Source organism: Sceloporus undulatus, chromosome 3 (genome assembly GCF_019175285.1).
Source record: "Sceloporus undulatus isolate JIND9_A2432 ecotype Alabama chromosome 3, SceUnd_v1.1, whole genome shotgun sequence".
Lineage (NCBI taxonomy): Eukaryota > Metazoa > Chordata > Lepidosauria > Squamata > Phrynosomatidae > Sceloporus > Sceloporus undulatus.
Window position 1 is genome coordinate 161,415,132 of NC_056524.1, and position 22,458 is coordinate 161,437,589.

Below are 22,458 nucleotides of genomic sequence, written 5' to 3' on the forward strand. Positions count from 1 at the left end.
TATGGCAACCTTAAGGCGAACCTATCATGGGATTTTGTTGGAAACATTTGTTCAGAGGAGGTCTGTGAACAGGCTATTTCATTTAAAATTATAGAGCAAAATCCAGTGGGAAAATCATCTTCATAATCATATTTATTTTAATATGTTTATGCAAAAGCCACTTTCCACCTATTTGTGCCCATTCAAGGAGGACACGTTGCATTTGTTTTTAAATTAAAAGGAAAAAATTCATAAACATACAATGTATTAATTTAGCTGATAATTTATATTGACCTGTGTGTCTGCATACACGGATAGATTCAAAAAAGGCTTGCATGCACATAGGGTAAATAACAGTGAGAAGGGAGCCATAGAAATGAACCAAGATTTGTATGTATTTTTAGCAGTGTACAACCCATTAGGTGCCGCAGCTGGAACTCAGTTGTGTGCACAGAGCTACTCAGTGCAAGTAGTTTCTCAAACGCAGAGCTGAAGCCAATTATGAAAATTATATCTGATGTAATAGCTCAAGAAACCAGTGTAGCAAACATTGTGAGTGAGACTGATGGCCAGGAACATCTTGCTTTCACACAGTACTTATAGAATTGTCTCAGAAAATGCTCTGAGAATATTTGTTGGCCAGACGGTTCCAGTTTGCTTTCATTTCCCCACAAATTGCAATCTATACTGTTTGCTGTACGTATTAATAAGAGGTGACAGTTTGTGACATTTAGTCCTTAATTTTATGTTTGGGAAGATTGCAATAACTCCTTGTGATCATCACTGAGAAGGCAATTGCCCATTCTTTTATCTCTCTCTATTACAGTCTGTCTCTTGAAGTTTTGCCAGCATCACAAGTTAGCAGACTTTGTTGTGCAGAGATGCAGAGTGAGTTAAAGGATTTTTTTAAAAGACTATGGTGCGTTACAGAGCGCCAAAAAGCAGCGCTCTCCCTGCACCATCATTAGCTGCACCGAGAAGCCCCAGCGGCCAGACCGCAAGGCTTCCTGGTGCAGGTAAAAAGAAGCGCCGAAATGGCGCTTCTTCTTGTGCCTCGGATGTGACGGCGTGAGGCGTGAGGCACGCACTCACGGTATCATATCCGGGGCGCGATGTGCGGACGCTATGCGTCCGGCACGTAATAATGGCGGCGCCCGTGTATATAGGGTGCCGCCATTATTACGCCCCCGTCATGTGCTAGGGGTGAGGCCGGTGTGGACGTTAGGTCCTCGGCCAACCCCTAGCACGTGATGGGGGCACCGGAAGGGCCCGTCTGTAACGCACCTATAACTCCCAGAATCTCCCAGCCAGCATTTCACCATAATAGCCAGGAAATTGTGTGAACTGTTGACTAAAAAAAGATCCTTCCTCATATTCAGCAATGATACAACTTGAAAAGGACAAGCGGTGCATAAATGTTATGCACATTGATGGGTAGCAACAAGACAGCCAAAAGTAGTATTTGAGCAACAAGATAATTCTCAGTCAGGTAGATTTGAGATACTGTGTACTTTGGTTTCCAAATTGCTTAGGCTGATTGGGGTTGGGACACCCCTTGGTTAAGAACCATGGCTCTAGCATAATATAAAACTCATATTACTCTGTAGGCCTACTATTCCACCTGTAAGAGAAGTCTGTCTGCATTGTTTGCTATATCAAAGCAAGAGATTAATTTGTAGCAGAGTATTACAGAGGGTGGAAATGAGAATCGCCTCAGCCTCAGTAACATTAGGTAGTTCATTCTGCAAGGAAAAGGATTTCAAGGGTGAAGTCCTGGCTTGGCTTAAGACAGTAAAATAAGCTTAAGAGGGCAGTTGACTCGATTTGCAGTAAGTGTTGAAACAGGGATTTATCTCATTGCAGAATAGTGAAAGAAGCTTGCAGGCTCCTGGGTCCATTTTTGCTAGATAAACCTCATCTTGTCCAGTTTTGTGGAAATGAGTTGATAGCTAAAGCTTGCGCTGAGGTCCAGAAAGCCAAGAGGTCAAGTCTATAGACTTGCTGAAAATTCCACTCACGTTTCCACAGATTTATCAAGTTCAGCTGAGGGAAGCAATGCTGATGGAATAAAGTTTCCTTATGGGGAACATGAGGAGTTCACATGAGCTAAAGGAGATACTGGGGTACTGTTAATCTTTCAAATGATTTGGACTATATCACCAACAATCCCATATCACAGACCACACTACAGATTCTGGATGTTGAAGCCCAAAGTATGTGGCTGGTCAAAGTCTCCCTGCACCTCAGGTAGACCTGTAACTGGCTTCAGTTTCAGAGTCCCATGCTGGTGAGATAAAGCTTTCTCTCTGAACCAAGCAGTGTTAGGATAACCAGGTGTCAGAAGGTAATCTCAAGTAATGACACATGAAAAGGGAAGTGAAATAATGAAAAGCTGGTGTTATTTTCTGTATTGTAAGTTCTACTAAGTCAGGGCCTCCTGTGCTAATGCAACTTCTGCCTCTTCCTTGGCATTGTAATGGGAATGTTTAAAGAATCTATGGCTTGTTACAGACTGCCAAAATAAAGCTGCTTCGGGTCTCTTTGGAGGTATGCTATTTAAATGATGCATGGGTCCTAAGAGTCCGGAGGTCGCACCAGAGCTACACTCCATTCCGAAGCACTGGAGTGCAGCTTTGGCGCAGCTTCTGGATTCTTAGGATGCATGCATCGTTTAAACAGCATACCTCCAAAGAGACCCGAAGCAGCTTTATTTTGGCAGTCTGTAACAGGCCTATGGTAATATTTTGCTTCATTAGGCAGATCTTACAATAAAATGTTTCTTTAAAACATAGAGTAATAAAAATAAAGATTCTAAAAACACGGTTGTAGTATTGTGATGAATGCTCACACACATTGCCAGGTATCTGCACATAATGGCTTGACTTGAAATGTATAATAAAGTTTTTTGCATAGGAAAGATAGACCTGTTATTGGGAGCTACTAGGCTTTAGCAATCCATGAGTGATCATAGATACCTATGAAACTGGTCCTTTTTGTTTGATTTCAAGGGCAAACATGGCAAGAAGTCTGCTAAACCCAGAAAGTCAGAGCGATAAAGTTTTTACAGTTTCCGTAACTTTAACTCTTCCTTTTTACAGTATTAACAATAGTACTAGTTTTCTGATAGCCTTCACAGATGTCTTTCTATTTTCCTTCTATTTGCAGTCTTGAAATGCTTTTTAATAAACACAGATATTAATATCTGGCAGAGCTGTAATCTTGGACTTTCAGCCCTATTTCCCCTGTCCTCATTCTCCAAAAGTGGAATTTCTAAAATGCAAAGTAGCATTCTTGACTCTAGTGCAAAGTAGACAGTCGATTCTTTTACATGCTGTTGAGATTCATTTGGAATAATTTCTTAATGATAACCATTTATATCATAATACATTTTTCCAATGTATTTTTGTTAGAAGAACAAAAGCACCCACTTTGTTTGTAATTTGTGTGCTTAGGCCCAATTTGTGAAGGTAGAGTGGGCTGTCTAAGCACAAGATACCAAGGTATTTATTTCCTTTATCTTGACATCATAACTGTCCATCAAGATAGTATATATTATCAAATGTGCTTTCAGACATATCTAGGCAGCCCTGAAGGTTTATTTCCAATGGCAGGTGTAACCAGAGCTTGAAGAAATATTTTTTCAACCACATATCCCCACACCCCCAAGTCAGCATAATTGGTGGTAAGAGAGTCTGCTCAACATTATACAAACCGCAGGAAAGTTCTAGCCCTGCTTTGTCTAGAAGTAGCTAATGCATGAATTGGAATTTCAACACCTTAAGGAAGATATTTTGGTAACCAACCTAAAACCCAAGTAACACTTCCTTGCTCAGCTGTAGTATTCTGGGAACAAATAAAACAAAACAAAACAAACAAGTAATGTTTATTTTGCATGTAATATATAAAGTAGGCAGTCATGGATATGGCTGCCATGATGGTGGCTGTTGGGAAAGTGCTGTCACAATTCCTAGGATGTATGCCACCTTTGGTTTTGCCCATTACGATAATTCATGTACCCACTTGCTTGAAGATGTTGTATCATATCATATATTTATCTGTATCCAGCTCTTTTCCCAGAACAGACTCAGATATGTTAACAACATTAAAAGAACAGTACAATTAAAAGCATAGAAAAGTGGTACATTAAAATAGAATTAAATTATTGCAATATTTAAAAAATTGCTCATTAACAGAATAAACACACAGTTTAAAAAAGGCAAAAGTGTTTAAAATGCTTTAAAAACAATACAATACCCAAGCCAGTCCTTTAAAAACATTCCTTTTTAAAAGCCTGTCTGAACAGATAGGTCTTAGACTACCAGCAGAAGGTTAACAAGGAGGGGGCCATACTAGCCTCCCTGGAAAGGGAATGCCAGAGTCTAGGGGCAGCCACCGAGAAGGCTCTTTCTCGTGTCTCCACCAACCGTGGTTGCGACAGGGGTGGGATTAAGAGAAGGCCCTCTCCTGGGAAGGGCCAGGGTGGCTGCAGTAGAGAAGAGGAAAATATTGTGTGAATCACACTTCGGTATGTGTCACATTAGCCAAACATGGCTTTCATTTGGCTTCACAGAGCTGTCACTGCAAAATCTGCTCCCAGTTTCTATAGCTACAACAAAACTAATTTCTAAGAAATGCTTTGCTGCAAATTTCATTGCCACCTCACATCATTAATGACATTCGCTCCCTACTCTGTAACCTCCTCCCCATCTCCCCTTTTCTACTATCAGGGGCAAACTTTTTTTGTTCTGAATTTAACTGTAGCCAGTACCATTTCTGTTTCCTTAGTTAACCATTTTATTTCATGACTTATTGCAACAGAGCTTTAGGTTGTGTCTGCAAACATATTACAAATGCGATTATCACTTATTTTCTGGGCATAGCTACTATACTGGAGGCTCCCAAAGAAAATTTATCTGTTTCTCTCTGTCTGCCTTCCTTCCTTTTGTTTTGTTTTTTTATTTGCTAGACACCAAATTCAGCGTGAAATCACTGCAGTGATATTTCATACTATTTCTTCAATCTCTTACATTAAATCGGAGAGACCTCCGGGAATTGAATATTATCTCTGGGAATAAGAAAAAAAAGATGTAAATATAAACTTGGCAACAGAGGACTCTGTGACACATTAGGCTTTGGGATTTTGTTACCAACAAAGGGAAAGCTAGATGAAGAGCACAGCCTTCCTTTTGTGTGTGTGCTTTTGTCTGCGAAATGACAATCCACCCAGATTCCTTGTGATTGTTCTACTCTTATCGAAAACAAAAACTAAACAAAAATAGGAAAAGAAAGAAGAGTGAGAAGGAAATGGCTTTTATTCGGGTGTGATGAGATGGAGGCTGGGAGAAGTTATTCAGGTGTTATGGGAACAAGAAGATGATGGGCTTAGCAAAATTAGTTCAGTTGTGGCAACAGCAGTATCTAGAAAAATCTGTGCATCAGACTGAAAACATAGATGGTGAATAGTCAAATGGTTCAGAGGCTTAATCGGTATTTCATATCAGTATCTTGGAATTTAAAATCAGGAAATTATACCCGTTTGCTAGGCCCAACTAGAGTACTGAAGCAGCATCTGAATATTAGTCACCACTTCCCTAAATATCATTAATTGAATTGATCTACTCTATTTGGGACCTGTAGTTGCATTTAGGCTTGAATGCATGACTTGACATTTCCTTGGGATCTGGATTGTTTATCAGCATGCTGAATGACTCAGTGGTCCTGTTCACAAATGGTAATTTATTAACAGGGTCAGCCCTGCCATTAAGTAGGGTGAAAATGCCTCCTCAGGCAGCATTTCAGGCATTGTGACAGAGCAGCAAGTATATATTAATTTATTTATGTTGCTTTTGTATTGTTCTGTGTTCTTGTTTTGATACCTTTGGGTATCTTTTGGATACTTTTGGATGAGAAAAGCTGACATGGATTGCTTTTCAGAGAAAGACTCTTGATTCAAAACTGGTTTATAACATTGGCTTGTTTGGGGTAGAATAGTCCATAGGAGATTATCACATACCAAATCCATGCCAGGATAGACATGGGTTGTAACCATCACCAACGGTGGTTACTGTCAGGGATTTGAAGGGTTAAAACACAGCACACAGGGAAATGCTTGATGTGTGTGTGTTTGGCCATGAACATTCAGCAGAGTGGCAAGGCTGATCAGCACAGCTGAAGCTCATTGGCTCAAGGACACTTCAGTGCCCAAGTGCATGTAGCCATGGATGATGAAACCATGTATCTAGATTGCACAGGAGACACATGACATGGTTACACACCTGAACTCACTGGGTTTGGGAGACCACGTGGTCTGGAGGCTATATAAGCCCAGGGGTTGCAAGGGTGTGGTGTGGGTTTGTAGAAAGAGTTGGATTGGTATGGAGTTTTAGAGATCTGTATTTTGTATAATAGCACTGTGAAATAAAGAGCACTTTGGGGACTTTGTTTCTCTGGTGGTTTATCAGAAGAAGCTACAGCATCGGTTTGCTGTATGTCCCCAGAGGTTCCTGCATTGCTGCAGTTCCTGGAAGTCATCCAGTTGCTGTCACCCCAATTGGACTTTGGAGCCATGCTTCGGCTTCTGGAAATTGCCAGCTCTGCTACAAGGGTCTGATTTAACCCCAGGACTCGTTTGGTGAGTGCTGATAGTGGTTGTTGGACCCCAGCAGTTGCGCTGACAGTTACAACCTGTGTCTATCCCAGCATGGATTGGGCGTGTGATAATATCCATAATCTTGGGTTCAGACACAACACTAAGTTATCCATGGTTGGAATATTTATCAGTTCACATCTGCAGAACATACATAGAAGGAGCAAACAGGTTGCATGTGCTGTTCTGCAGTTTCTACATATTGTCCTTTACTGAGCTGGGATTCCTGTCTTAAATTGATGCAGTCAATATTTAAAAAAAGGGATGAGCTCATAGTCAAGTACACTAGCTCATCTGGGTGAAAGAGTAAGGAGTTTTAGGGAAGGGACAACATTCTTAGCAAGATTTTAGATATACCCAAGACTATCTTTTGGTTTAAAACATTATTTTATTGACAGTAACAATTGAAGATTTTTATATGCCTTATAATGACTACAGTCATTATCATAATTCAAGGCTAATTGTTCACACATTATCTTTAGCTAAGGCTAATACAACTATCTAGAGTCTGGACTTCTGCCACTTCTGGCCAACACAGTGCTCCCTTCAGCTTGGTGTACTTTAAGCTCTAGCTTCTAGCTGAGGCTGCTGACCCAGGGATCTTGAGCTGGAAAATTTAGATCAGGAATGATCAGCCATCCAGATCTATCCTATTGCTGCTCTTGGCATCTCTCATAAGGAATCTGGAGAGGGATGCTTGAATTATGGTTGGTGTGTTTTGTAATCCATTGTTATCCAGAAGGTCACACACTCCCTGCCCTATCTAAATGAAGATACCTATATTTAGATTTATGTATGAAAAAAATGGGAATAATGTGTCCCAGAATTCCTCACCATTGGCTATGTTGCCTAGGGCTTGAAGTTATAGTCCAAGAATATGTGGAGGGCTATATGATTCCCATTCCTGATGTTTGAGAAGAGCAAGGGGGACTGCAATAAGCAGACTGTCCTGGTTGAGAGCCAGCTATCAGTTCAAACTGACATCTACATCTGCATGCAGCGCCAGTATCAGTATGACATGTTTGTGAAATGGGGAGGTGGATGCATGCAATACTTTAGCTGGCTAAGTGCCTGAACTAAGCCTATAACGTTTACCTTTTCAAGGCAGTGTAACAGTGTTCCTTGTTTGTCCAAATAAGAGCCCATTTTAAAGAAACTGGCAGACATCAGAAAATGAAGTAGTAATCAAAGTCATGTAGTAAATGTCACTGTTATGTGGAGGTATAGAGTTAACAACTTTCCCTACAGTTATTAACCTTTCTCATACTGACAGTTCTTTTGAAATTCAGAATACAGTAGAAGCACATTGGTGGTGGCATATTGGCATGTTGCTGGAACTGAAGTGAGGGGTATGCCTTTTGTATCAGATAATCAAACAAAGGCTACATTCCTTACTCTTAACTAATATTATGTACATCTTTGACTTGGAGAAATGTGTGTGTGTTGCATGCTTGCCTGAGGGTTGCCTAGTTTGCCTGATTTAGACTCCAGCTAAAATGGTCCCTCGTTGATTCGTCAAATCCAATGTGAGTCATAGTCTGCGAGGCAGAAGATGGGTAGCAAGCCCTAATTTAATGTGTCATTCTTTGAATCATTGTGTCTTTTTACTCACAATTACTGTCCCCCTCCCCATTCCCTCTCCTTTTGGTACTCCTGCAATCTTCTTCTGAACAGAGCATTCTGGATGAGTTGTTTCCCAACTCGTTGGCTAGAAGAGAAAACAGTGTTTGCTTTAGTGTGAGTGACAACTGCATTGGCCATCGTAGGTTGGCTTTCTCCCTGTAAGAATTATATACTCATAGAGTTGGAAGGGACCACAGTAGCAATCTAGTCCAACCCCCTGCACATGAGAATACACAAGCACATCACTCCTGACAGAAAGATACTCAACCTCTGTTTAAAGACCCTCAAAGAAAGTCCACCACTCTCCAACGTAGTCTTTTTCACTGTCAGGCAGTTTTACTGTGAAGATGGTGTCCCTTACAGAGTCCCTAGGTAGACTCTTTGCCTTGTAATTTGAATCCACAGGGTTGTATTCTGATTTCTGAAACAGAGACCCAAACCTCTGCTGGGGTAGTTGTTTTTAACATCTATGCCAGAGATAGATCCCCCCCAGGAGAGATTGACGTCTACTTAACCTCTAGATGACCCACCCATGACAAATAGCTTCATTTCATCTGGACCTAAGCCTCAACTTATTGTTGACCAATGTCTTCACTTAGGCGGGTTACAGACCGCCTGTTTGGGGCGGACTGCACCCACCCCTTTCCCCGAGGTATCAAGCCTCAGTGACTAGAGAGGCAGCCGCTGAGGCCCCAATCCACCACTTTCCAGGCTGCAGGAAAGCGGCAAAAGGCACCTTCCCCGCAGCCTGGAAAGGGGTGTCCTTGGGGCTTCAAGCCCCAAGGACACCCCGCGGCGGCGGGGAGGAGGAGAAAGGGGCTGCTTGGCCCCTTTCTCCTTTGGTCCTCTGGGCACAGCCGTGTGAAGGCTGCGCCCAGCGGATCAAACCAGGAAGGAGCTCCGAAACGGAGCTCCTTCCTGCTCCGCGCTAAGGGCGCACTAAGTGCCCTGGCGCGGAGCGAGGACGTCACATCCGTGCCGCCCCGTATAGAGGTGATGCGGTTGTGACGTCCTCATGGTGGCAGCCATGTGGAACGGACGCTGCCATTTTGTGCGCGTGGAGTGCGCACTAGGGTTAGGGGGTGCAGAAGCACCGCCCCTTTCTAACCTGAGTACACGCTCCGTGCGTACTTTCCTGCCCGTTTGTAACGGGCCTTAGTCCATTAACCTGCCCAAGCCCCAGTTTTGGACATCATCTGCCCCACTGTCTTGTTTTGAGAGAGATAAATGAAGCTGGATATAATCAACATATTAGTGATCCCTCAGCCGACTGCCTTTCCTTTCAATCTTATGTAGATGCTGGCGAGCATGGGGGAATAAAACAGATCCCTGAAAAATACTACTTTACAATTGCCCTGGGAGAGATCAACACCCGCCCCCCCAGCAGCATCTTCTGTAATCAGTAACTCAAATAGGAGTGAAATCACTGTGGCATTGTGCCTTCACATCCCAGTTCAGACAGCCTTTTTGGAAGGATACAGTGGTAGATGGCACTGAAAGCCATTGAAAGGCCAAAGAGAACCACGGTGGCAACATTCCTCTTATTCCTCTCTTGGCAAAGACCATTCTAGAGGGTGGCAAAGTCAATTTCTGTTTCAAAGGCAGTCTTCAAGCCAGACTGAAATGTGGCCAGAAAGTTAGTTTCATCTAGGTTTGCACTTACCTTTTTTAGGAGAGTGATACTGGCAATTTACATGTAAATGAGTCCAGGCTAGGATTCTTCAGGAAAAGACTGATTACCACCAAGGTGCTAATAATGGTTTCTCCATAGAACCTAAGACAGTGTACATGGCTTTCTTTCTTCCAGTAAATATTTCTTAGGTGTAATAAACTAGTAAAAGCAAAAATTCAAGATGTTAACCAAACATGACCTTGCCCTCAAACTCAGATCTCTACAACTGAAGCTGAACAAATGATGCTGGACCAGATGGTGCTCTGGAGACACAAACACCTGGAACTGCATTGATATGACATGACAAATATGAATCAGCATCATCTAATCCCTATAGACTACTGAACCTCCTTTGCTGATCCTTGAATCTATGTAATATTCACCAAGTGCCATAATGAATGAAACTCCAAGAGGCTAACTCATCTCTGTCCCTGATTCAGGTCCTGTTATGTGTAACAGATCCTAGTTGCAACAGTTACTCTGCTAATTACTTTGACAACAACCCCAGAAGACAAGTTGCAATTCCCATTTTTAAAATGATAGACTAGATATAAGATCTTATGGTTTACCCACACAGTAAGTTAATAAGTGGTTGTGATTTGAATGTCCCATATCTACTGTTAGCAGGTTCACTTCTGTAAGTGCTGTGTAAATTAGTTTTCATGCCATACCTCTGGAGAAAGAAATTCTGGGAGTAATGTTTTTCAAACCAAGTAAGTTTAAACGTTCAGTGTGTAAGTAAAATAAAACTCCAGTGTGACCAGAATGTATTGATTAGAGGGAGGCTTTTTGAAGAGGCTTTTAAATTTGGTGCAGGTTTGGAGATAAGTTAAACTCACTCCAGAATGGTTTACAACAGGTGAAATTTAAGGCACGAGGAGGAAAGCCCATACTAAAGGTCTAATCCATTACCTCTTCAAATAAATGGAAGTGAAATTATGCCCTCGGGCAATTCTTTGGGGACTCACAAAACCTAAATAAATCAATATCAATTGTTACAGTACATGAAAACTCTAACAGTGCCTGGTTGGATGTAATACGTCATGTGACAAGCCATTAAGCTTCAGTGTTCACCTTAAAAGTTCAATTATTTCGGTGTGAAGGAGATCAATAGCTAGAGAGCAATTATTGACCTTGAGTGCCAAATGAAAATTATCCTAAAAGAGCCATCTGGCACAAGCTAGTTTTTACTATGTACTGCAGACCACTGTTTACCTTTGATGCTGGATGCCTTTTTAAAGGTAAACTCAAATGGAAATGCTGCAATAAATTTTTGACATTAAAACCATGGAGCCTTGCCATCTTGAGAAATCCTCTTTTGCTTTTATTTTCTACTTATTTTGGTGGTTTCCCCCTGTGGTTGGAGAATTGTATGTAATTCTGAACAGCTTTTCTTTGACTGATGATATCGACACGGAGCAGTTAACATAGTGGTCGTGTTGCCTGGGGAGGGGATCTGAGAGCTGCAGTTAAAAAGTAACTTTCCCATGTTCTGGAATTGCACTTTGATCGTTTTGTTTACAATGAGGGTACAATTGGCTTTTGGCAGCTACTGGAGTTTGGTTCCAGGACCCACTGTGGATACCAAAATCCAGGGATGCCCAAGTCCCATTAAATACTATGTCATAGTAAGATGGTGTCCCTTATCTAAAATGCCAAAATCAAGGTTTGCTTTTGGGATTTTAAAAAAAATGCATATTTTCAATCCATGGATAGGGAGGGCCAACTGTAAAAACCATATAATGACAACATAACACCTGGCATGAGATATTTTATGGAGACATCGTATAGCAAGAGACCTTGCCAAAACAGTTTTCGAAGACAGTCATATGATCTCAAACAGTCCAATAAGGAGAGCTGAGTGTATTTCCCATCCCAGTTGTCCAATGGCATTGCATATAGTGTGTTAAAGAGATGCCTATATTTCTGCAATTGTTCCAGACCAAACATTTTCAATGGTGAAAAATAAAAGCATGCTGTCTCATTTCCCCAGTGTAGCATGTAAAATGAAACACTGAGGTAAGCCCCTAATTAAATAAGCTAGAATTCTGCTCCTTGGGGATGAAATCCATAATTTTCAGCACCGTTGCTCCTTTTTCATTTGGTGTGTGCTTAAAATATCCTTCCTCAAATGGAAGAAGTGAAATGATATTTTGGTTGGAATATATTACAAAATTCATTAAACTTCAGCTCGCAGTGCAGGCAATGTTCACACATAGATCTCATTAGCACAGCCCCTATCATTTGCCACTCTCTGATAAGCACTATCTCAATTTGGCTATCTAAAAATAATCTTCTTAAAAGAAACACAATAGAGATACTGGCTATATCTCTGGGATAAGCAAAGGGGAGGTTTCTGCTTCCGTTTTTAGATCTTTATTCATGGGGAAATGTTTAATCTTGTGTTCCTCTGAGTGAATGTGCTTCAGTGTAACAGTTCCTTCAGGTTCTGTCAGGAGAGATAATTTGTGATCAAGGCTAGATTACAATCTGGCTGTTAGATCATGACAATATTTTCTTGGTTAGCATAATAACAAGATCTGGGAGGAGATTTTGGGATACAAAAGACATAGTTTCTTGTTAGCAGTGCTGTCCTGTGTAATCTATGTCTGTTAGATAAAGCTTCAGTGTACCACCTAAATTACGTTAACTGTGAGCGGTCAGTTTCTTCCATTGGCTCGCTAGTGGATGCCATATCATTCATTGTTTTTTGAAACCACTGCTGGCCTGTCAAAACTTTCTTAGCCTCTTCTAAAATGCTGGAGTACCTAATTTTCTCCATCTGTTTGATGGTGCTCTAATTGCCATTTTACAAGGAAAGACTGAGAAAAAAAAATCTCAGCACCTTTCTGTGTTGTTAGTTGTCCCTCCACCCCCTCAAGCTGATCTATTTTTAAAAATGTTGGACCTTACACAGGAAGCTGGCTTATGCTAAATCAGACTATCCATGTAGTTTTGTGCTGTGTGCTACACTGCTTGATAACAGCCTCCCTGTTTATTCAGACATGACGTTTCTCAGCCCTACCTACACAAAAAGACTTATTTGCTACTGACCTACAGCTTCCTGTTTAAAATATTTTTTCCTGCATCACTGCCACTATTTGATCCTAGTGTGATAATAACTTAATACCTACTAAGGCCAAATTCAGACAGGTGGTGGCCTCCATACAATGTGCTGCAGGAGCATAGGGGTACTCCTGTGGAAGGGATGAAACCATGGAGCTACTGATTTTGTGAAATGCCACCCCCATCTGGGCATAAATACTTGGCCACTGTGATTGGCATAACCATTATAGTAACTGTGATCGTACAAATCCTGATGGCCATGTGCATTGGCTTCTCGTGGACAAACTGATTCACACCACTAGATCAGCCTTTCATAACCTGGTGCCCTCAAGATTCCTTTGTACTTCACTATCACAACTTCCAACCAGCATGTCCAATGGTCAGCATTACCAAGTATTATAGTCAGAGACATCTAGAGGACACCAAGTTGGGAAAGGGTGCTGTGCTCCATCTCTATGAAGGTGCAAGTATAAGTGTAGTCTTGCCCACGATTGTGAAGTAAAGATGATAAATCTTGATTTTTCTTAGTCCCAACAGTTGTCAAGAAAAATGAAACAGTTCTTTGTCCCATAGGTGCAGTGATGGGAAATTGCACAGTTTTCCAGAAACTATGCGGCTTCCCCTTTTCTGTTTGCCCAAAAATACTGTTTCCAGGCATGTGTGCATGTTGTGCAAGACTGCTGGTTCTTATGTAGAAAACAATGGCCTGTTAGAGACTGCCAAAATAAAGCTGCTTCGCGTCTCTTTGGAGGTATGCTGCTTAAATGATGCATGCATCCTAAGAATCCAGAAGCTGCACCAAAGCTGCATTCCAGTGCTTAGGAATGGAGTGTGGCTTTGGTGCAACCTCCGGATTCTTAGGACCCATGCATCATTTAAATCGTATAGGCCAATGTTGCGTAACAAACCCACATGGCAATTTTTGTGCAACATTGCTGGATTTTGCAGAACATTTTTGTTGTGCAGTATTGCTGTTTTCTGCATAATAAACAAGAGGAACTGGTTGCCTATGTTTTGTTTAGCATTGCTGGATTTTTTAAATAACATTTTTGTTGTGCAATATTGCTGTTTTCTAAGTAAATCTAGCAATGTTGCATGTGTAGCTGCAGCCTCAGTTCCCTGAGTTTCTTTTCCTGTTGTGTAAAATTTGAGCTTTTGACTACACCTCTGGAGATCAGGGTTCAACTCCCCACTTGTTCATGGAGACCCACTGGGTGACTTCAAGTGAATTACCCTCTCAGCCCCAGAAAAACCTTTGTTGGTTTTTTGGCCTTCAAGTTCTCCATAAACCAGAACAACAACAACCCAACTTATAAATTGGCAAAGGTAGCAGTCACAATTTTGGATCCATCACTGCATTATTTGTTATGCAGAATAGCATGCAACTTAGGTTTGCATTTTTTTGTACTTTCTCCAAGTATAGGTGAAAAACAATGTAAGCAGGTGAGTTTTCTTTTTCTCAGAAGCTGCACAGTTTCTATGCATAATAAAAGCACAGTGAGTGTAGGGTTTTTATTGCAAAGCTGCACAGTTTCACTTAATTCTTTTACAATTCGCTGGGAACAAAAATTAAAAAAAAATATCACAACTTGTGGGAACTTTCAACATGCAGGGTTTTTTTTCCCTGCATATGTTTCTCTATGGGACAGGAACTCCAAATTTGACCTCAGCCAGGAAACTGACAGACTTCTGTTCCATTTCTTTTATGGAACATTTCTAACTGCCTGAACTGCATCTAAGAAAAAGAAAAGCAGAGGCACCCACTAAAGTGGCCTTTGACAAGATGTTATCCTTTCATTCATAACACTCATCTGTAATGCAGGATAAAAGGTATCACTACAGGAACAGTATATGAAAACTATTGTGGCTGCTCAGGAAAATATATAAATGTTAATGGTTATTATTATAAAGTTTTATGTGGTGCCAAGGAATTCATTGAGCCAGAGAAATACTGCTACATTTTCTGTTTTAGCAACACATATTTAACATATTTGTTATTCACAGAGTACTTACAGTTGGTCACTGAACATGGCTGAACCTTGTGAAATGATGGGCATCTTGCATTAGTCTCACAATCTGTTTCTCTCACAAAACGTTATGCCTTGGAAAGCAAGGCCTGATCCAACCCTTAGAAAGACACAATCATTTGCCTTGGGCAGAGGTATAAGAATCAAATTAGTGACATGCTAGGGAAAATTTTGAACACACTTCTGTTTTATGAAAGTCAGTGGAACTAAAGTCTCATAATAAAACCCAGAGCCTTAACACATTATAAAAGAAAGACAAAAGGCTGTGAGATAGAAGCAGATTTCTGCTTAACTTTCTGCATGCCCACCAAGCACTTCTGTTCCACTGCTAAGGGAAGCAATCATGAAAACCATGCCTTTGGCCTTGCTGAAAAAATCCCTTTGGCAAAGCCACACTTTTCCCACTTGCTCCCTCTGGAGGGAGAAACTATGCACTATAACATCATGTGGGAAGGTAAGTAGAAAGATGCTTCTATCTCACTGCCTCATATCCTTCTTTAATAATGCAATAAGGCTCCTACTGGTTCCATGCATTGCTTAAGCCCATCTTCCTTCATATGCCTGGTGCTTATGGATCATGATCATAGAGGACCACATTCACACTCAAGGACAAGGGGCCTGGCCTGTTTGAAGGGGAATTTAAAACACAAATTGATGCAATGTGAGAGGATGAAGCTGTGGGGGTAATTTGATGCTAGCCCAGGCAGCAAAAATAGATAGAAAGCCACATGCAGCCCTGGGGCACTTGTGTCAATTCTACTTTGTCTCAGTATGGACACTTTGGACCCATACAGACAGGTCAAAATAAAGCTGCTTCAAGTTACTTTAGAGGTATGCTGTTTGAATGATGCATGCATCCTAAGAGGCCGGGAGCCACACCAAAGCCATGCTCCAGTCCTAAGGTCTGGAGCACAGCTTTGGTGCAGCGTCTGGCCTCTTCAGATGCATTCATCATTTAAATAGCATACCTCCAAAGTAACCTGAAGCAGCTTTATTTTGGCCTGACTGTATGGGCCCATAATGAACATATCTTATCTCAACCTTGACCTTTTCAGATATCTGTGCCTTAGGAATTTCCAACCTCCTTTATAGCCTGGTGTGCCTGTGCCTATCAGCATGTCTGGTAAAAACAACAGTACACCAGTAGTGCTACTGCTACATGGACACAGATGTCTTTTGTCAATACTGTGTGCAGGTATACATTTTTCTATTTTCTATTTTCCTTGTACAGTATATATGTTCTTGATATTTTTGCAAATTGAACCAAACAGAAATCCGCCTACTAGTGCAGAGGAAATAAATAGGATTGAAAGAAGGACATTGTCAGCTGGAAGTTATCAATATGTGATGTTTGCATGTTGGAAATATATTTTTTTAATTGTCAGCTAGGAAGTTATTATAGCATCTTCCTTCTATTTCAGTTTCATTTACTTTCTTTGTACTGATGGGTCTAAGTTTGTTATGTTTATAGCTTGCTTCAGCATGGTTCAGCCATCTCTCTAGTTGACATCTATGCTAAATGTTATAGGGATTTATTTAAAACAAAGTCCTAATTTTGTCAAGAATCCACTCCTGCTAGGAACTCATGGAGTTCACCTGTTTTAAATATACTGGCAGACATTTTCTCCGGTTTACCCTTTGCAGATGAATTAAATTGGAGGGGAGGGGAAAGGTTGACAATATCTGTAGTATTACTTTTGGATATGTATGTCTTTAGTTATGAACAGTAATTTAAATTTTGGATTTTATTAGTAAAGTGCATATGGGTGCAATTCAGCTGAGCCTGATGAATTTTCAAGGACAAGCAGAACTTGCTTTCTTTAAAAATAATTTGCTCATTTATGGAGACTCTGCTGTTATTTGTGAAGAGAATAGCATGACTGATTGACAAACAGGCACCTGTTGCCTTAGACACAATGAACAGCACTGAGATAACTGTCAAGAACATATTTTTCCCTCCAGTAATCAATCAATTTATACGTACGTGTGTGTGCGTGTGTATAATGTGTATGTATATTAAGGGAATTTGTTTCTTCCTCTCCTCCTCCTCTTCCTACTGCTACTGCTACTAATGTATATATACATTATACATTTGTAGAAAGCATGGGATGTGTCCTTCCTGAATCTTCGTTCGCAAAGAAAAGTCAGAGAGAGAGAGACATTATACATACCTTCTCTTGAAGGAGTGCAAGATGACATACATGATTCTATTCCCCATCTCTTCACAAGCCTAAAAGGGAAGGCTAAACAATACTGACTGGTCCAAGGTCACCCAATAAGTTCCATTGAGATTTGAACCCTTTTTGTGGTAGTACTTGTCTACCCCTCTAACCACTGTGCCGTGCTGCCAGATTAGGACACAGTTGGTTTACATTTGACTTTCTGTTGGTCAACTCTCTGTTAGAAGAAGCTGAAGTTACCACTAGAGTGGAAGGGAATCAATGAAATATATGTTTTGTTTATAAATGATCTACAGTGTGTAGCCACAGAGATTGCAATAGTCGAGACTCTTTCTTCAAAGCAGGAAGTAATTGTCTCTGGTGACCAGAGAGAATTAAATTCTCTGCTTTAGTGGCCTTGGCCCTATTTCATTGAACCAAACAGTACAATTTTATCTGGATCAAAGCACTGAGAAGACAGAAGGCAATAGCTGGAAACAGCAGGAAGAGAAGGAACAAAATAAATGTGAACAAGGATTTCTGCAGCAGCCCAAGGCCCACATTTTCAACTAAAGCTCGACTTCTAACAAGAAATCAGAAACAGACAAGTGACAAGTCCTATCTGTTCATAGAAAACTGCCAACTGGCCACTGAGAGGATGTTCCTGCTGCGCTGGCAGCTCTACATTAATAGACAAAAGCAGAAAGGAAGCAGGAGGGGGGGGGAATGGTGACAAGGCAGCTTTCTAAATTTTGAGCCACATTCATGCTGATTGCACTAACAAAAAGCCCACTGAGGGGCTGTACACAAGCTCCAAAGGGATGAGGCTATGCCACCCCTTTCCTAGCTGGATTGGGACTGTGGCAACCGCATGCTGCAGCCCCGATTTGGCCTTTCCAGGGCGCAATAGCTGCGCTGCGGCAGCTATACAGCATACCTTTGGCAATGTGTCATCCAGATGTGGCGCCAGAGGGATGCTGCACACCATGTGGAGTGGCACGCACCATCACAGTGCCCTGGGGGAAGAGTCGGGGCATGCATCATGTGGATGCGATTACCCTCAGGCCGGCCTTAATGGCCGATCTGAAAAGCCCCTTAGTATAGAATAGGAAACAGGTGAGGACAATTCCCTTTCTACTAATACAGCAGTTGTCCACTCCCTCTCCATCCAGAATGAACCCTTCTTCCTCAGGCAAGGAGCTGCTGCATAGAGCTTACAGTCTACAGGCTTTACCCAGCATGTCGTAAGATATATCTAATGTGAGTCACTCTTGGCTGGCATATGGAACAACTGTATTAGTGATAAATGGATGTTATTAAATATTAAGTCCTCACCCCTAAAATAGACTGCTAAAATTTATAAATTTCAGCTTGGAAACTCTAGTTCTCAATCCTGCTGTATGGCAAGCGGTTCACTCAAACAAGCAGTTTGCAGATGTTTGGGGACACTGCATTTAAAATTATTTTAACAATTTAAAAAAATGAAGATGTAACATAAATTGTTCATCTAGACAAGTAAATAAATGTTTTACTGTTTCTTACAATCTAAGGTTCCAAACCCCAGTCACTTGCATTCTGATTATAATTAAGACCCAATGTCAGCATCTGGCACATTGGACGGCTTCTGCGGGCCAAAGAGCCCAGTTGGACTCACCAGAACTGATGCCTTCTGTTTCTGGCCTTGACATCACCACAAGAATGCCCTGAGCATGCTGTAGCCATAACTCCTACTGGTTAGCACCAACTTCCTGGTGATATATAGTTTCTTAAGATGAGAGCTGCTTAGTCCCTTGGCTCTGATTTGTGCCATGTCTTCTGTCCTCCTATTGTTGTTGTGTGCCTTCAAATCTTTTAGACTTATGGTGGCCCTAAAGCAAACTTATCATAGGGTTTTCTTGACAAATTTCTTCAGAGGGGGTTTGCCATTGCCATCCTCTGGAGCTGAGATAGTGCGACTTGCCCAGGGTCACCCAGTGAGATTCATGGCCAAGTGGGGATTCGAGCCCTGTTAGTGCAACAGTCAAACCACTACCCCAGGATGTCACTCTGCAATCTTACATCTCCCAAAATGCAATGGCTGACATTACACACTGGAAAACAGAAAGTGGAGGCTTTCCAACTGTTTCATAAAAACCCAAGCAACTCTCATTCAAAAGCATTATCTACTTCTATGGTGTAAGCACATTTCAGCAGAGGAACTGAGAGTGCAGGCTACAGCACTGCCAGGTATCAGTACGTAGCAGGTTAGTGTGGGGATGGGTGGGTGGGTGGGACTCTTGGTGATGCTGTGCTAAATTCATGCCAGACACCAGCTCTGATAGTATCCTGGCATTTCTAATTGTTTCTAGGGCAGAAAGACCTAGGCAGGCTTTGACACTTATTCTCATTTTTGGCATCAATTCCCAAGTAACAAACAACTAGCTTATTAGCTTTGCCATGCTTCTCAAGTTAAAAACATGAAAAAAGTGATAGCATGTCAGTACCTTTTTAATTTTGGGTTTGGGAGCTGGATTCTCATTTCTCTACCAGGTTGGAAAAATACCACATATTCCTAGTCATCAGTATAAAACTCCCAAATGCCTGGTTGACCAAGTAACTGGCTTTTTCTGGCCTTCTCTTCAGTGTATTAATGGCAGAAAGAGTTGGCATAAGATTGGTGTAACTATTTTTCTTCTTTTAATTAAACGTACATGTTCGACTTAGACTGCTTATCTACTTTTATTGCCAAGCTTATTCTGATATTCTTACCTGTGTGTGTGTATGTGTATATATATAGAGAAATCAGTTGGTAAGGTTGTGAAGAATATTGTTGAAGGAAGCAAGGCTGGTTTTATGAATAAACAAAGACCAAAATCTTGTTTGGTGGGGATAAACTACATTGTTCTCTTACTGTTACAGGATACTGATAATTAGATTTATGATGTGGCTCTTAGCTGTTGCTTCAGAACCTAAGCATTTTTTTTAGAACATCCACAAGCCTCAAATCCATATACTTAGGCCCGTTACAGACGGGCGTAAAATACATCCTGGAGACGTACTAGGGTTAGGGAAAGTGCATGCTTTACACACGCACCTAACCCTAGTATGTCCCCAGGACATACAAAATGGTGGTGCCCTATACACATAGGGGCTGCCATTACGATGTCATGAACGCGCCGCCTCCAAATGGGGCGGCACGGACGTGACATCTTTGCGCTACGCAAGGGCGCATAGAGCATCCTTTCCGCGGCACTCGAAGGAGCTCCGAAACGGAGCTCCGAAAAATCTGGAAAAAAACTTGCAAAAGCGGGTTGATTTTCAGACACATCGGGGTTAATAAGAAATAATGTGACATTAATCTGAACGGAAAGTTGACAAAGCCTACTCCTTTTTTACTTTTGGAATTTTCCAAAAGTAAAAAGGAGCAGGTTTTGTCTACTTTCTGTTTGGGTTCATGTCATGTTATTGCTTATTAATCCTTACGTTGTAAGGCTTTTGTGGGGTTTGTACACTTTCTGTTCGGGTTAACCCCTGACATCATCTGAAAAATCTATTTGCTTTTGCAGGTTTTTTCCAGTTTAAATCCAGTTTCTGCATGGGATCCACCCACATGAGGGCACAAGACATGATACAAGCTAATGCTTGAACTATGTGGTACATTTCTTCTACCATTTAATAAATTATCCTTGTAAATGAACATGTAACTAGTATTCTACCACACTAGGAGTGACATTTTCTCTCAGCAAGTTGCAGTCATAACTTAGTTTTGCAATTGTTATTGGGGAAAGAAAGTAATTATGACTCTGATCCAAATGCTGCCCGTTGGGCCTGTTCCAAGCACTGAACTGGGACCAAGTTACTTCCGTTCACTTATCTGCAAGCTTGAATTAGAGATTAATCAACAACATCTCCGCTTGAGGAATGGAGAAAGGGGTTAAGAGTTAAGAACACTCTTGTCTATTTTTAAAGGCTATTTTGCTCCTAGCATTTTTCTCTTTTATGAACAAAAAGCACAAATGTTTCTTCTTAATCATGAGTGTACCATTCGATTATTCAAAGTCTGTGTTATTCCATTTTTCATCTTATGTTGCAAAATGGTATGATATTGAAGCTTCAATGTAAATTTATTTAAATGTATATGCAAATATTTTTTAACATAGTCAGTTGATTAGGAGGCAGGTGACAAAGCACAACAACACTTGAATTGGCTGATATCCTCAAATTCAGTCATTTGATGCTGGACCAGCAAATAGCTGCTGCATTTCCTTTAAGGCAGCACAGGCAAATGCAAACAATGAATTCATTCTTGACCTTTTGCCTGGGGGAAATTTATTAGAGACTGTAGTGTTTGTGTATGCGAAATTGCAAATGCATCCTAGAACATCATAAGAGCAAAAATGAGTAAGCCGAGGAAACATATATAGGAAATATGTAAATGAGGTACCACAGTCCTTGTCCCTATAGAAGGACTTCAGGGAAGCAGGGGGGAATGTTCTTTCCCTTAATAAGTCATCAGTATTTGTGTGGACAATTGGACTCTTCTTCAGCTCTTGGTGTTATGTGCAGAGATGGTCTCAACTTCAATTTTGGCAACTTCAGTTAGAAGGACTAGATAGCTGGTAATGAGAAATGTCTCTGAGGATCCTAAGGACTGGAGTGCAACTTTGGCACAGCTTCTGGCCTCTTAAGATCCATGTGTCGTTTAAACATCATACATCCAAAGTGACCCAAAGCAGCTTTATTTTGGCCTATCTGTACTGGCCCATAGTTACAGAAATGTTCGACTCCCACTTTGGACATAAAAAACCCACTGGGTGACATTGGGCAAGACACATGGTCCCAGCCTCAGGGAAGTCAATGGCAAACCTCCTTTGAATAAATTTTGCCAAGAAAACCCTGTGATAGAGTTTCCTTAGCTTCACCATAAGTCGGAAACAACTTGAAGGCGTGCAGCAACAACAACAACAACAACAACAACAAAAGTGATTATTGAGATTTTGATCTACAGTCTGGCTTTTGTATATTTTGCTGTGTTATAAAGTTGGAGGATGATCAGATGAAGGTATAAGAGTCAGATGTGGTTTTGGGATAATTCAGGAAAGAACGCATAAATGGCAGAGAATTTTCTTTGGCTTTTTGTCCTCCATCCACATGACTGGGGATCTGCAAACACAAGATATGCTGAAAGGAAGGATTTTTTTGTCATTTGTCATTGTCACATTTGAGTTCATTGGCTTCAAAGGAGAAAATAATTTGGGGATGGAGAGATGACATAGTGTGCATAGTAAAGCTATGGCATTTTCTTTT

General features: G+C 41.1%; 1 protein-coding gene across 8 annotated transcripts in view; it reads left to right on the forward strand.

The window, feature by feature from the left end:
• The window catches only part of GRID1 (glutamate ionotropic receptor delta type subunit 1), an 887,376-nt gene that overhangs the window by 245,756 nt on the left and 619,162 nt on the right, over positions 1–22,458 (forward strand). The gene's annotated exons all lie outside the window — the stretch shown is intronic.